Source organism: Neophocaena asiaeorientalis, unplaced genomic scaffold (assembly GCF_003031525.2).
Source record: "Neophocaena asiaeorientalis asiaeorientalis breed wild unplaced genomic scaffold, Neophocaena_asiaeorientalis_V1.1 scaffold1057, whole genome shotgun sequence".
Classification (NCBI taxonomy): domain Eukaryota; kingdom Metazoa; phylum Chordata; class Mammalia; order Artiodactyla; family Phocoenidae; genus Neophocaena; species Neophocaena asiaeorientalis.
In genome coordinates this window covers 5,077-17,455 of record NW_020175031.1, presented here as the reverse complement: position 1 = coordinate 17,455, position 12,379 = coordinate 5,077, and the positions used below count along the sequence as shown (strand labels likewise).

General features: G+C 32.5%; 1 pseudogene; it reads right to left on the bottom strand.

Annotated features, from left to right (window-relative positions):
* Positions 1-4,272: 4,272 nt before the first annotated feature.
* LOC112411773 (brachyury protein pseudogene) overlaps positions 4,273-12,379 on the bottom strand; it is a 9,111-nt pseudogene continuing 1,004 nt past the window's right edge.

Below are 12,379 nucleotides of genomic sequence, written 5' to 3'. Positions count from 1 at the left end.
ATTATTGCACTTCTGTCTATTTTTCTAGTCAATTCTGTCAGTGTTTGTTTTATATATTTAGGTGCTCTGATGTTGCATGAATATATATTTGTAATTGTTGTATCTTCCTGGTGATTTGTCCTACTTTGTTTTTGTGATAGCTTTTTGTTCAAATTGACAATAATTTGTAATTGTTGTATCTTCCTGGTGATTTGTCCTACTTTGTTTTTGTGATAGCTTTTTGTTCAAATTGACAATAAATTTTAAGCATAATTAACTGTCATTAGCACAAATTCATGAACTGTATCTTCGCTTTTCTCATTTTTTGAAAGCTTGTATTTATAATCATAGTTATTCATATTTGATAAATAAAATTATTTATAAAGAATTCAAGTTACAAGTAAATGGAAATGTATCATTCAATTTTGGTTTTCTTGCTAGTGGAGGACATTAAGCAAAACTAAGATTTTAAATTCATAAATATGGTAATAAAATTGAACATGTATTTAAAGTATTGAAATAGTATAACTGAAGAATAAAAGAAACATTATAATAAATGCTTTATTATAATTAATGTTAAATTCTTTTGATTACTGATTTTAATTGAAGATTTAAAAAATACACTATAAAAGATAAAAGTACATTATAAATATATTTGCATTATAAATCTATATTTAAAACTTGTAAATGTTGATAGAATTGTCCCGTTGAATAATGGAACAGAGTTGCTCATCTAATTATTTAATTTTTATGATCCTTGTGAAATAAGTTAACTATTTGAAACGTAATAGGACTGTCTTCTATTTAGGTCTGTACTCAAGTGGGGTATTATAGGATGAGCGGCTACACACAGTAATCTCGTTTTTTCACCTGATCATAGCAGTCTGCCTTGCTGTTGATAGCACGAGCACCAAACTGACAAAGGGTTTACTATGAATCAACATTCAGACTATTGATCTTATTTAGGATTTAAATGTTGTATTTAAATTTTTTTTAAAGTTTCACTTTGAAGTAATTGTAGGTTCATTAGCAGTAATAAGAAATAATGCAGAGGTGTCTCATGTACTCATTTCCCAGTTTCTCTCAATGGAGACATCTTAGATTATAGTACAATATCACAACCAAGGCTCAATTTCTTTTAACCTATCAGATTGCTCTAGTACCATTGGTTTAAAAGACTATCTTTTCTCCATTGAATTGTTCCTTTCACTTTTGTCAAAAATCATTTGGGCATATTTGTGAGTTTATTTCTGAATTTTCTGTTCTCTTCTATTGGCCTATGTGTCTATGTGTCTATTCCTCCACTCACACCACACAGTCTTGGTTACTAAAGATAGTATAAGGATGAATTGGGAGATTGAGATTGACATATATATATACTATTGATACTATGTATAAAATAGATAACTGATGAGAACCTACTGTATAGCACAGGGAACTCTACTCAGTGCTCTGTGGTGACCTAAATGGGAAGGAAATCCAAAAAAGAGAGGATATATGTATACGTATAGCTGATTCACTTTACTGTACAGTAGAAACTAACAAAATATTGTAAAGTGACTATACTCCAAAATAAATTAATAAAGCAGTAATAAAAAAAAGATTTAAAAAAAAGGCTTAAAATTGGGTAGACTGGCTTCTTCTACTATATTCTTCATTTTCCAAATTCTTTTTGTTCTTCTAGTTCCTTTGTTCTTTTCCATATATATTTTTAAATAATCTGGTCTATACAAAAATTCTTGCTGATGAGAATTGTTTTAAAATTATATATCAATTTTGGCATAATTGAAATCCTTACTGTTATGAGCAAATTGACTCTGCCCAAAATTTATGTGTAGAAGTCTTAACCCCCCAGACTTAACAATATGAGAATGTGACTATATTTGGGATATTCTTTAAAGAGGTATTTAAATTAGAATGAGGTAATTAGGATGGGCTCTAATCCAACCTGATTTGTAATTAAGACACAGACACACATAGAGGAAGACTCTGAAGGTACAGAGAAGAGATGGCCATTTACGAGCAAAGAAGAGAAGGCTTAGGCAAAATAAAACCCTGCTGACATCTTGATCATGGACTTTAATAAGCCTCCAGGATTGTGAGAAAATATGTTTATTTTATTTATGCTACCCAGTCTTTGATATTTTGTTATGATGGCCCTTGCAAAACTAACAGTTACCAAGCTGAAGCTTCCAATCTATAAACACTGAATGTCTTCCATTTATTTAGAACCTCTTTGATTTTTTTCATGAGCATTTTATAGTTTTTTGATGACAAGTCTTGTAAATATTTGATTATTTGGATATATTTCTGTATTTCATTTTTGAGTGATTATAAAAATCTCACTGCCCATAGTTAATTCCTAGCAAATAGGTTTACAATTAATATTTTATGTTTGTTTTATATCCTGTATCCTTGCTTAACTTATTAATTCTAAAAGAGTATTTTTTTGAGTATATGTGTATTCCTAGACTTCAGTTTGTATATAATCATATCATCTGCAAATAGAGACAATTTTATTTCTTTCTTACCTACATATCTGTCTTTTAATTATTTTTCTTGCCTTACTGAACTTGCTAGAACACCTCATACTATGTTAAATGAGTGCGGTGAGAGTGAATATCCTTGCCTTGTTCCTGATCTTGAGGAGGGAAATAATTCAGTCTTTCATCATTAAGTATAATGTTAACTTTGGGATTTTTGGTTTTGGTTTTCTTTTTGTTTTCCATAGATGCTGTTTATCAAGTGGAAGAAGTTATTCTCTATTCCTATTTTTCTGAAAGCTTTTTGTTTGTTTGTTGTTTTTACAACATGAATGGTTGTGAAATTTGTCAAACCCTTTTTCTGCATTGAATTATATGACCATGCAATTTTTTTTTTTCTTTAGGATTGGGTAAATTACATTGATAATTCTTGAATATTGAACTGGCTTTACATGCTCAGAATGAATATCAATTGGTAATGGTGTATAATTATTTTTATATATTGCTAATTCTATTTATTAATATTCTGCTAAGGATTTCTACATTTATTTTATGATGGAAATTGGTGTGTAGTTTTCTTTTTGTGTATTGTCTTTTTCTTGTTTGGGTATTACTATAATAATACCGTCATAGCAATAGAAATAAAAATCCAGTATTTTACTTCAAAAACTGTGATCCTCATGAACAAGATCTGTGATTTCTGTCATTAAAGATGTGGGGATAGGGAACTAACAAGTCATTATTTTTAAGTTTAACACTTGTAATTTATTCTCTGGAATCATATGATCATTTATCATATGTGATTGCCAATAGGTGAATTTTACAACTACAGTAAGGGGTGGTGGGGAAGTACAAAGAGATTCTTCTAATACCAGACACAAAACTGAATTTCTGTGTAATTTAGAACAAATTGATTTAACCTAATGGAATTGAAATTTTTATGCTGTAAAATGGGAATTATGATGCCAACTATTAACAGTATTGGGGAAATCAAATGAAATAATATAAGTAACATCTTGTAAGAACATAGATTTTTTAATAAGCTCAGTGAGAAATTAGCTATATCTATATTCTCTATCATCTATAGAAATAGAAATAAAATAAACACATTCTATTGGGCAGAACAGTGAAATTTCCATTTCAGTTAAAGTCTGTTGTCCTCAACTATGAATTTATTATTTTGTCCCTAACAGCTTAACTATAAGTATGATAGCTGTCACAAAAGGGATCTGAAAACTACTCTGAAGCAACAAGGAATGCAATTGAAAGTATGCTTTTTATTTCACTAAATAAGACGAGTTGAGTTTATTAATTCTAGTGTGTCAAATCTTCTATATTCTGTAAGAGACACAAAAAAGTTTCTGGATCTTAGCAAACAAAATTTTATTATGATCAAGTAATGGTGATTTAATAGTCCAACTGAGTTTTGTTTCCATACTTACATTCATCTGTAGCATATAAACACAACATAGGACTACACTTGTGTTGCAGATGATGGGTGGGGTTATTTTTTTGATGAACAACAGAACATATATTCCTTTTCATATTTTAAAGTGAAGTTAATAAGATTTTTTTTCTTTCTTGACCTATGAGACTGTCATTTTGTACCTAGATCAAATCCTGAGTAAAACTGGTAGACATAAAAAAAATATAGTGTATATTTTAAGGAAGGGCTTTGGTTTACATGGAAGGTGGTGACAGGGATATCCATGAGGTTATGAGGCCAAGGTGTGATATTGGCTGTCAGGAATATCTGTGGCCATGACATGGTTCTTATAGAGTGAGAATCCTGAGGAGAAGGGACCTGAGATTATTTGGGTAAGATAGTGTTCACTGGGAAGGACTGGACTCCCAGCCCATTAGGTAGCTATGCTGTCTGAGACCCTGGTGTGAAGTTGCTCTGCTAGCTGACCACAGGTTGGGGTACTGATGCAGTCCTGTTGTGCTCAGGAGTAACATGATACTATGTACACACACGCTGAGGCTGGGCTAAGTTCATGGGACCAGATCATGGACAACTTGCAAATGAATTGTCAGAATAGGTTGGAGAATTTTTCCAATGAGTGTATGGGCTAAGTATGAGCTTGTCCAAGTGGGGAGGGGTCCTAGGCACAGCTTTGAGGACAGGGACAGGGATGGGTGAACTGTGGTTCCTCAGCATAGAGCATTTTTCACAGCCATGGGTGGAGAAAAGTGAGACAGGACCTCCAAACTGAGGATGGGGGTTGACAGCAGATAGAAGGAACTGAGTCCAGGGTTAAGCTACTTCCATTAGTAATACCCAGGTTGCTGTTTGTCTCTGGGTTCTTCCATCTTATCTTTGTGATCCCTGCTTCTTTTTGCATCACAGCAAGCCCTTGCAAATCAGTTGTATTTAGTTTTAAGAGCTGTAATCTCTTTCCGGTAAGCCTTGATAGATATGCATTGAGAATGCCGTGGCTGGTAGTCATCCCCTGTAGACCCTCAACTCACACTATATGAATTTAGAGTTTTTATTTATGTAAGGAGTTCAATATGCACATATGGCTTGGACTGACCCCCCAGGCACCCACTCTCTGTTCACACACTTCCAGAAGTGGTTGCTCTCCATCACAAAATCCAAGATGAAACAACACATGGTGTTCGGGTCCAGGCCAGACATACTCAACTTCAGCACTGGGAACATCCTCCTGCTGTTATTGGTGACCATCACCTGGTTGGTGAGCTCTCTGAAGTGCAGCCATATCTAACTTTTCTTGGTTGACACTGGGGTCACCCTTCTCCCTGCCAGCCTGTAGCTCTCACTTCAAAGAGCTCAGCTGGTGGTCCACTCTATTGCAGGCTATTCTACAAGTTCTGGACACCAAGGGAGATTGTCCTCTTGCTGACCCTTCTTCATGGCCCTCCAACCCAGACTTACTTACCCAAGAGCCATATTTAACTCCTTTCAACAGCCACTCTTCCAAGAAAAGGAGCAGCAAAGGTCCGCAGTTCCCAGGCAGAGACCTGTGAGAAGACCTGAAGGTAGGGGAGGGGCAGAGGGGTGAAGATAGAGGATAGTCCCCTTGAACTCCTTCCTGCAAGGCATGACTAAAGTAGCTCTTTGTGGCATTGGATTTGCTTTAAACAATTAAAAATCAGACTATTGACTAGCACACAAATATTTATAAAATATACAAATAAAACTATTGATATCTTTGAAGCCCATTTTTAAACAAAAGGAACATTTTTAAATGTGTCAGGATATAAATTGTGGGAACCTCAGGATTATTGTAACTTTTCTATAACATTTTATTTGATCTTTATGGTGTGTTTAAAAATGTTGGCCACTGATATTTGAAATTTGATAAGTATTTATAAAGTTTCCTCAAAGGATTCTTATGACAGCCAAAATTTTTGACTATTTAGACAGATACTTTTGGCTGGCTACTCAGTAAAGTACCACATGCTGTGATTATTACTTTTTGCGCTTTCCAAGTCAACACCCAGATGCCTGTGAACCTGACCTGCACAGAGTAGTTATTTTGGTTCTTTAAACTCCCTGCCAAACTGTTACAGTAGTTTTTTTATATGGGCAGATGGCCACTTCAGAGCAAATCAAAATATAATATTTGGTCTCTGAACTTACTTTTGAATTCAAATCTTTGAATATGAATGCTAACTCAGATTGAATTTTGAGTTTGACTAATTGTTTTGATGTTCTTAGGCAGTTTTCATGAAACATATTTGATCAAATAACTTAACATGACTTCACTTCTTATTAGTTGTATAATGTCCCTTCTGGTGTGTTAAATGCAATAAAAATTTGAGGATATATACTAATATGTAGCTCCTACCCAGCATTTGATGAACAAAATATGTATTAACAAGAGACATCAATCCATTTCTGAGGTTATGCACGTAGTTTACTGCTGAAATGCGGTAAAACTTTAAAATTTGTAATTTCTGGTCAGAGTTTATGAGAAACATGAATATGAGCAAAATAGGTAAATTTAGTGTTTTCCTTAACAAGGTAGGTATGGCACAGACTTCAAACTATAACACAGATTTCAAGCAAACAAGGGTAATTACATTGATTTAAGCAGTTCTTTCCCATTTATTCATATTTTTTTGCCTTAATTCAAACCTAGCTATTAAATTCACCCCTCCCTCCCTCCCTCCTTTCCTCCCTCTCTCCCTTCCTTCCTTCCTTCCGTCTTTCCTTCCCTTTCTTCTGTTCTGCCTTTCTTTCCCCTATCTCTTTAATCTGCAGTCCTGAGTAAAACGGATGGTTTCAGATTAACCTAATTAATTACAACTAAATAGCCACTTATGTCATTAACCCAGGATACTTCCCTGGGCTACTCAGATCCGAATGTAGATTTCATATTTTCAATGGAACGTTTGTTAGAAAATATATTTCATATTGTATTATAATCTTTATAATGAGAAAAATGCTAATTAAAACCAAAACCATTAGTCGCCTGTAAGATTTGAAATATATGAAAAGTTTGATAACACTCTGTTGGTGAGGCTAAGGAGGAAAAAGCAGTCTAATATTTTGTTTTTCAAAATGTAAAATGGGACAACATCCATGGAGAAGATTTTATCAATATCTAACAAAATCATAGCTGTATTTGGCCTTTGACCTATCAATCCCTCTTCCAGGAATCTGTTCCAAAGATCCAAAAGTACACTGACATTAGTTTGAAATGACATGTATCAAATGTTCTTCAATGTAACATTATTGGTACTAGTAACAAAATTGAAATCACCCCCAAAAATCCAAAATTCTAACACCAAAATCCAACTGTTATATAAACTGCAATATATCTACACAGTGGATTACTATGTACTTGCGCAAAGCAGTTGGGAAGATCTCTACAAAATGGATTAAATGGATTATACATTGTATATTTTGGAGTACAAATTGTTAAGTGATAAAAGGAAGTTGCAGAAAACTGTATAGTATGTCACCTTTTGTGTAAGAAACCCTCCCTTCCTTCCTTCCTTCTTTCCATCCTTCCTTCCACCCCTTTCTCTCTCTTTCATCTCTGTTTCTTTTCTTTCTTTATTATTTCAGTTTGTGCTTTTTAAAAATATATTTGCAAAAATAAATAAGGGAAGGAGAGAAGAAAAACTCATAAAAATTGTTCCCTATAAGGTAACTGTCTCTCCATTCTTAAAAGTGGGACGTTGAAATCGTCTACTATTATTGCACTTCTGTCTATTTTTCTAGTCAATTCTGTCAGTGTTTGTTTTATATATTTAGGTGCTCTGATGTTGCATGAATATATATTTGTAATTGTTGTATCTTCCTGGTGATTTGTCCTACTTTGTTTTTGTGATAGCTTTTTGTTCAAATTGACAATAAATTTTAAGCATAATTAACTGTCATTAGCACAAATTCATGAACTGTATCTTCGCTTTTCTCATTTTTTGAAAGCTTGTATTTATAATCATAGTTATTCATATTTGATAAATAAAATTATTTATAAAGAATTCAAGTTACAAGTAAATGGAAATGTATCATTCAATTTTGGTTTTCTTGCTAGTGGAGGACATTAAGCAAAACTAAGATTTTAAATTCATAAATATGGTAATAAAATTGAACATGTATTTAAAGTATTGAAATAGTATAACTGAAGAATAAAAGAAACATTATAATAAATGCTTTATTATAATTAATGTTAAATTCTTTTGATTACTGATTTTAATTGAAGATTTAAAAAATACACTATAAAAGATAAAAGTACATTATAAATATATTTGCATTATAAATCTATATTTAAAACTTGTAAATGTTGATAGAATTGTCCCGTTGAATAATGGAACAGAGTTGCTCATCTAATTATTTAATTTTTATGATCCTTGTGAAATAAGTTAACTATTTGAAACGTGCTGTTCATTTTTGTATGTGTTTTACAGAAAAAAATTGTATTCTGTCATAGCTTACATTTCTAAATTCAAAAAGGCAAATATTTCAAGACCTTTATTATCTTGATCATTTTGACACATTTAAAGATCATCCAATTTTAACAAAGATGTCCTTATCAGGAAACGGTAAGTTCTACTGACAAGTTAAAACAAATGATCAATTATTATTTTTAATTATAGTTGTTGCTGGGAAAAAGAAATTGTAGAAATCTAGTCAGAGAAGAAGGATTATATCCTTTAATTTGTAATAAATTTATTTGTAAAGATGGGTGATGTGATGCCTAGCTGTGAAAATAAGTAACATGACAAGTAAATACTAACACCATGGAAGTGATCTAAAAATAACTGGATAATTATTGCAGATTATATAATTGTGGGTTTCTGGGGTAGGATTGGAAGTACCAGCCATTTTCCACTGGAAACAAAGCTTCAGTGACTTATATTCTATTGCCAGAAGAACTGGGGAATTTAAACATAGAAATAGAGTAATTGGATGATTTATTTCATAAGCATACATTTTTAAACGTTGCTGATGACTTTTCTTGAAAGTAAAGCCAGAAGGATTTTAAGATTCTTAACTGTAAATATTAGAAATGATTATCATAACACTTTCCATGATAAAATTATTTGAAACTTACTCTTGTATATTCCCAATGAAAGGTGATTCTTATTTTTTATTGTGGCTAATTTAATGAAATAAGATTTTATACAAAACACAATTTTCCTAACTTGGAAATTATAATTAATTACATTAAGAACACATTTGAGTTTTGAGTGTTGTCATTTAGACTGTGGGCATTATCAGGGCACAATAATCCACTTGGTGAAAATTTGGTCTAGTTGAAGGCCAATTATTTTACTTCCTTGTAATTCACATGATATGTCCTTGCAAATAGAAGCAGCCTCTAGCCAAGTAACTAGGGAGAAACAAAGAGCCTTGGGTGGGTGATATTTCAAATTCAACAGTATAAAGCAAAGAAAAATAACATTTTAACACATAAAAAATGCTAGAAAAAATGTTTACATGCATGATTCTAGTTTGGTAATTGCTTCTATTCTAAGTTTTTTCATATCAATTCAACAATAAGCACCTTCCTATCATATAAATCACTATCACTTATAAGTAAGTAGGGTTGTAGTTTTAAAATATTTCATTTTATCAAGTAATATATGCTCATTAAAAAAGTCACATGTTAAAGAATGTTTTATATTAAATATCAACAGAGTCAGAGCACTTCTTCACTTCTAAGTCTACTCTCCAGACAAGTTCTTCACAATTGTTTATATTTTGGTTATTTCCCTTCTCAAACAATATATATTTTCTGAATTTATTAATATCAGATAATATTTATTATTCCCCCAATATAAAATATAAATATTTAACTCACTCAGGTCCTCTTCTCCAAATGTTTTAGTCAATTATGTTATTGTTTTGGTTTTTCTGTCAATTATCTTTAGTATAAACAATGTAATTAAACTCAGTCATTTTTCTATAGTCCTTTAATTCAGTTTTCATACTTTATATGACAATTTTAATGCCCTTGCTTCTCTACCCAATTTTCTTCACAATCTGCTTTGTGTAAGTTACATTTTTATCATAGCTCTTAGATTTTCATTCCATCCTTAAACATAGCATCTTCTTTCCGTGGCCTGAAGATTGACTCAAAATTGAAAGTAAATAAACAATATTTTCATCATTATGGTTGCAAACATATTGAGCAATAAAATACCAATTATCTTCCCATCTTTAGGAGTTCAAATCAAAATGCCCCCTGAGGGAGAATGTTAGGCTGAAAGAATTTCCTCAGTTGGTAAAAAATCATTTAAAATTATATTTGGAAAATAATTTCCATCCTCAGTTTCTGTCATTTTTGGAGGTTATATTGGCCATTTAAAATTGCATGTACTGCTTTTATTCTCAACATTTTTCTGTTCTAAATCATGCTTATCATTATGTTCTACTACCTTTATTTCTTAAAAGTACCTATACTGATCTCCACTGGAATTTTATTACCTTCTCTGTTGGAGTTTCTCTTTGTTTTTCTTTTATTATAACTTTCTTTTGCTTAATTTACATATTAGTTTCTTTTCTTCCCTTAAGCTCATAATGAAAGTTCTTCATAAACTATGAAGTTAGCAGATAACATTTCTGAGTCCTAAGCACTATAGTGTTGATTTTATAGCTTAGGAATTTCTTTAATCTCCTAAAAATGAAATATATACATATATATAGACAGTATGTGTTCCCCCAGCTGATTGGTAAATAGGACTGTCTTCTATTTAGGTCTGTACTCAAGTGGGGTATTATAGGATGAGCGGCTACACACAGTAATCTCGTTTTTTCACCTGATCATAGCAGTCTGCCTTGCTGTTGATAGCACGAGCACCAAACTGACAAAGGGTTTACTATGAATCAACATTCAGACTATTGATCTTATTTAGGATTTAAATGTTGTATTTAAATTTTTTTTAAAGTTTCACTTTGAAGTAATTGTAGGTTCATTAGCAGTAATAAGAAATAATGCAGAGGTGTCTCATGTACTCATTTCCCAGTTTCTCTCAATGGAGACATCTTAGATTATAGTACAATATCACAACCAAGGCTCAATTTCTTTTAACCTATCAGATTGCTCTAGTACCATTGGTTTAAAAGGCTATCTTTTCTCCATTGAATTGTTCCTTTCACTTTTGTCAAAAATCATTTGGGCATATTTGTGAGTTTATTTCTGAATTTTCTGTTCTCTTCTATTGGCCTATGTGTCTATGTGTCTATTCCTCCACTCACACCACACAGTCTTGGTTACTAAAGATAGTATAAGGATGAATTGGGAGATTGAGATTGACATATATATATACTATTGATACTATGTATAAAATAGATAACTGATGAGAACCTACTGTATAGCACAGGGAACTCTACTCAGTGCTCTGTGGTGACCTAAATGGGAAGGAAATCCAAAAAAGAGAGGATATATGTATACGTATAGCTGATTCACTTTACTGTACAGTAGAAACTAACAAAATATTGTAAAGTGACTATACTCCAAAATAAATTAATAAAGCAGTAATAAAAAAAAGATTTAAAAAAAAGGCTTAAAATTGGGTAGACTGGCTTCTTCTACTATATTCTTCATTTTCCAAATTCTTTTTGTTCTTCTAGTTCCTTTGTTCTTTTCCATATATATTTTTAAATAATCTGGTCTATACAAAAATTCTTGCTGATGAGAATTGTTTTAAAATTATATATCAATTTTGGCATAATTGAAATCCTTACTGTTATGAGCAAATTGACTCTGCCCAAAATTTATGTGTAGAAGTCTTAACCCCCCAGACTTAACAATATGAGAATGTGACTATATTTGGGATATTCTTTAAAGAGGTATTTAAATTAGAATGAGGTAATTAGGATGGGCTCTAATCCAACCTGATTTGTAATTAATCTCTTCATCAGGCTCCAGGTCCAAGATCATGTCTAGAGCTTGTCTACAGTGAGGCACCTGATCATTGAGTTGACTGAGATTAAATTTGTCCTGGATGGAGTCTTCATCCACTTCACAAAAGAATTCATAGTCATGAAGCCCACAGAACCAGTATAAATAACACTTCCTGATGTTTAAATCATTTTTTAAAATTTGTCATTTATTTTTCCTTACTGATTTCCTGATGCTTCTTTGTCTCTGTAATTTTGCTTTCTTGAGTGATCATAAAAGTCTTTGAAAGTTAGGGGTCTTTTTTTTCTTTTGTTTTGCAAAGCATGTCATGATTAAAGTGTGTTTCTACTTATTTTAATGAATTAATAAAAATATCATGGGAGGGCTTCCCTGGTGGCGCAGTGGTTGAGAATCTGCCCGCCAACGAAGGGGACACGGGTTCGAGACCTGGTCTGGGAAGATCCCACATGCCACGGGGCAACTGGGCCCTTGAGCCACAACTACTGAGCCTGCGCGTCCGGAGCCTGTGCTCCGCAACAAGAGAGGCCGCGACAGTGAGAGGCCCGCATACCACAAAAAAACCCCAAAAAC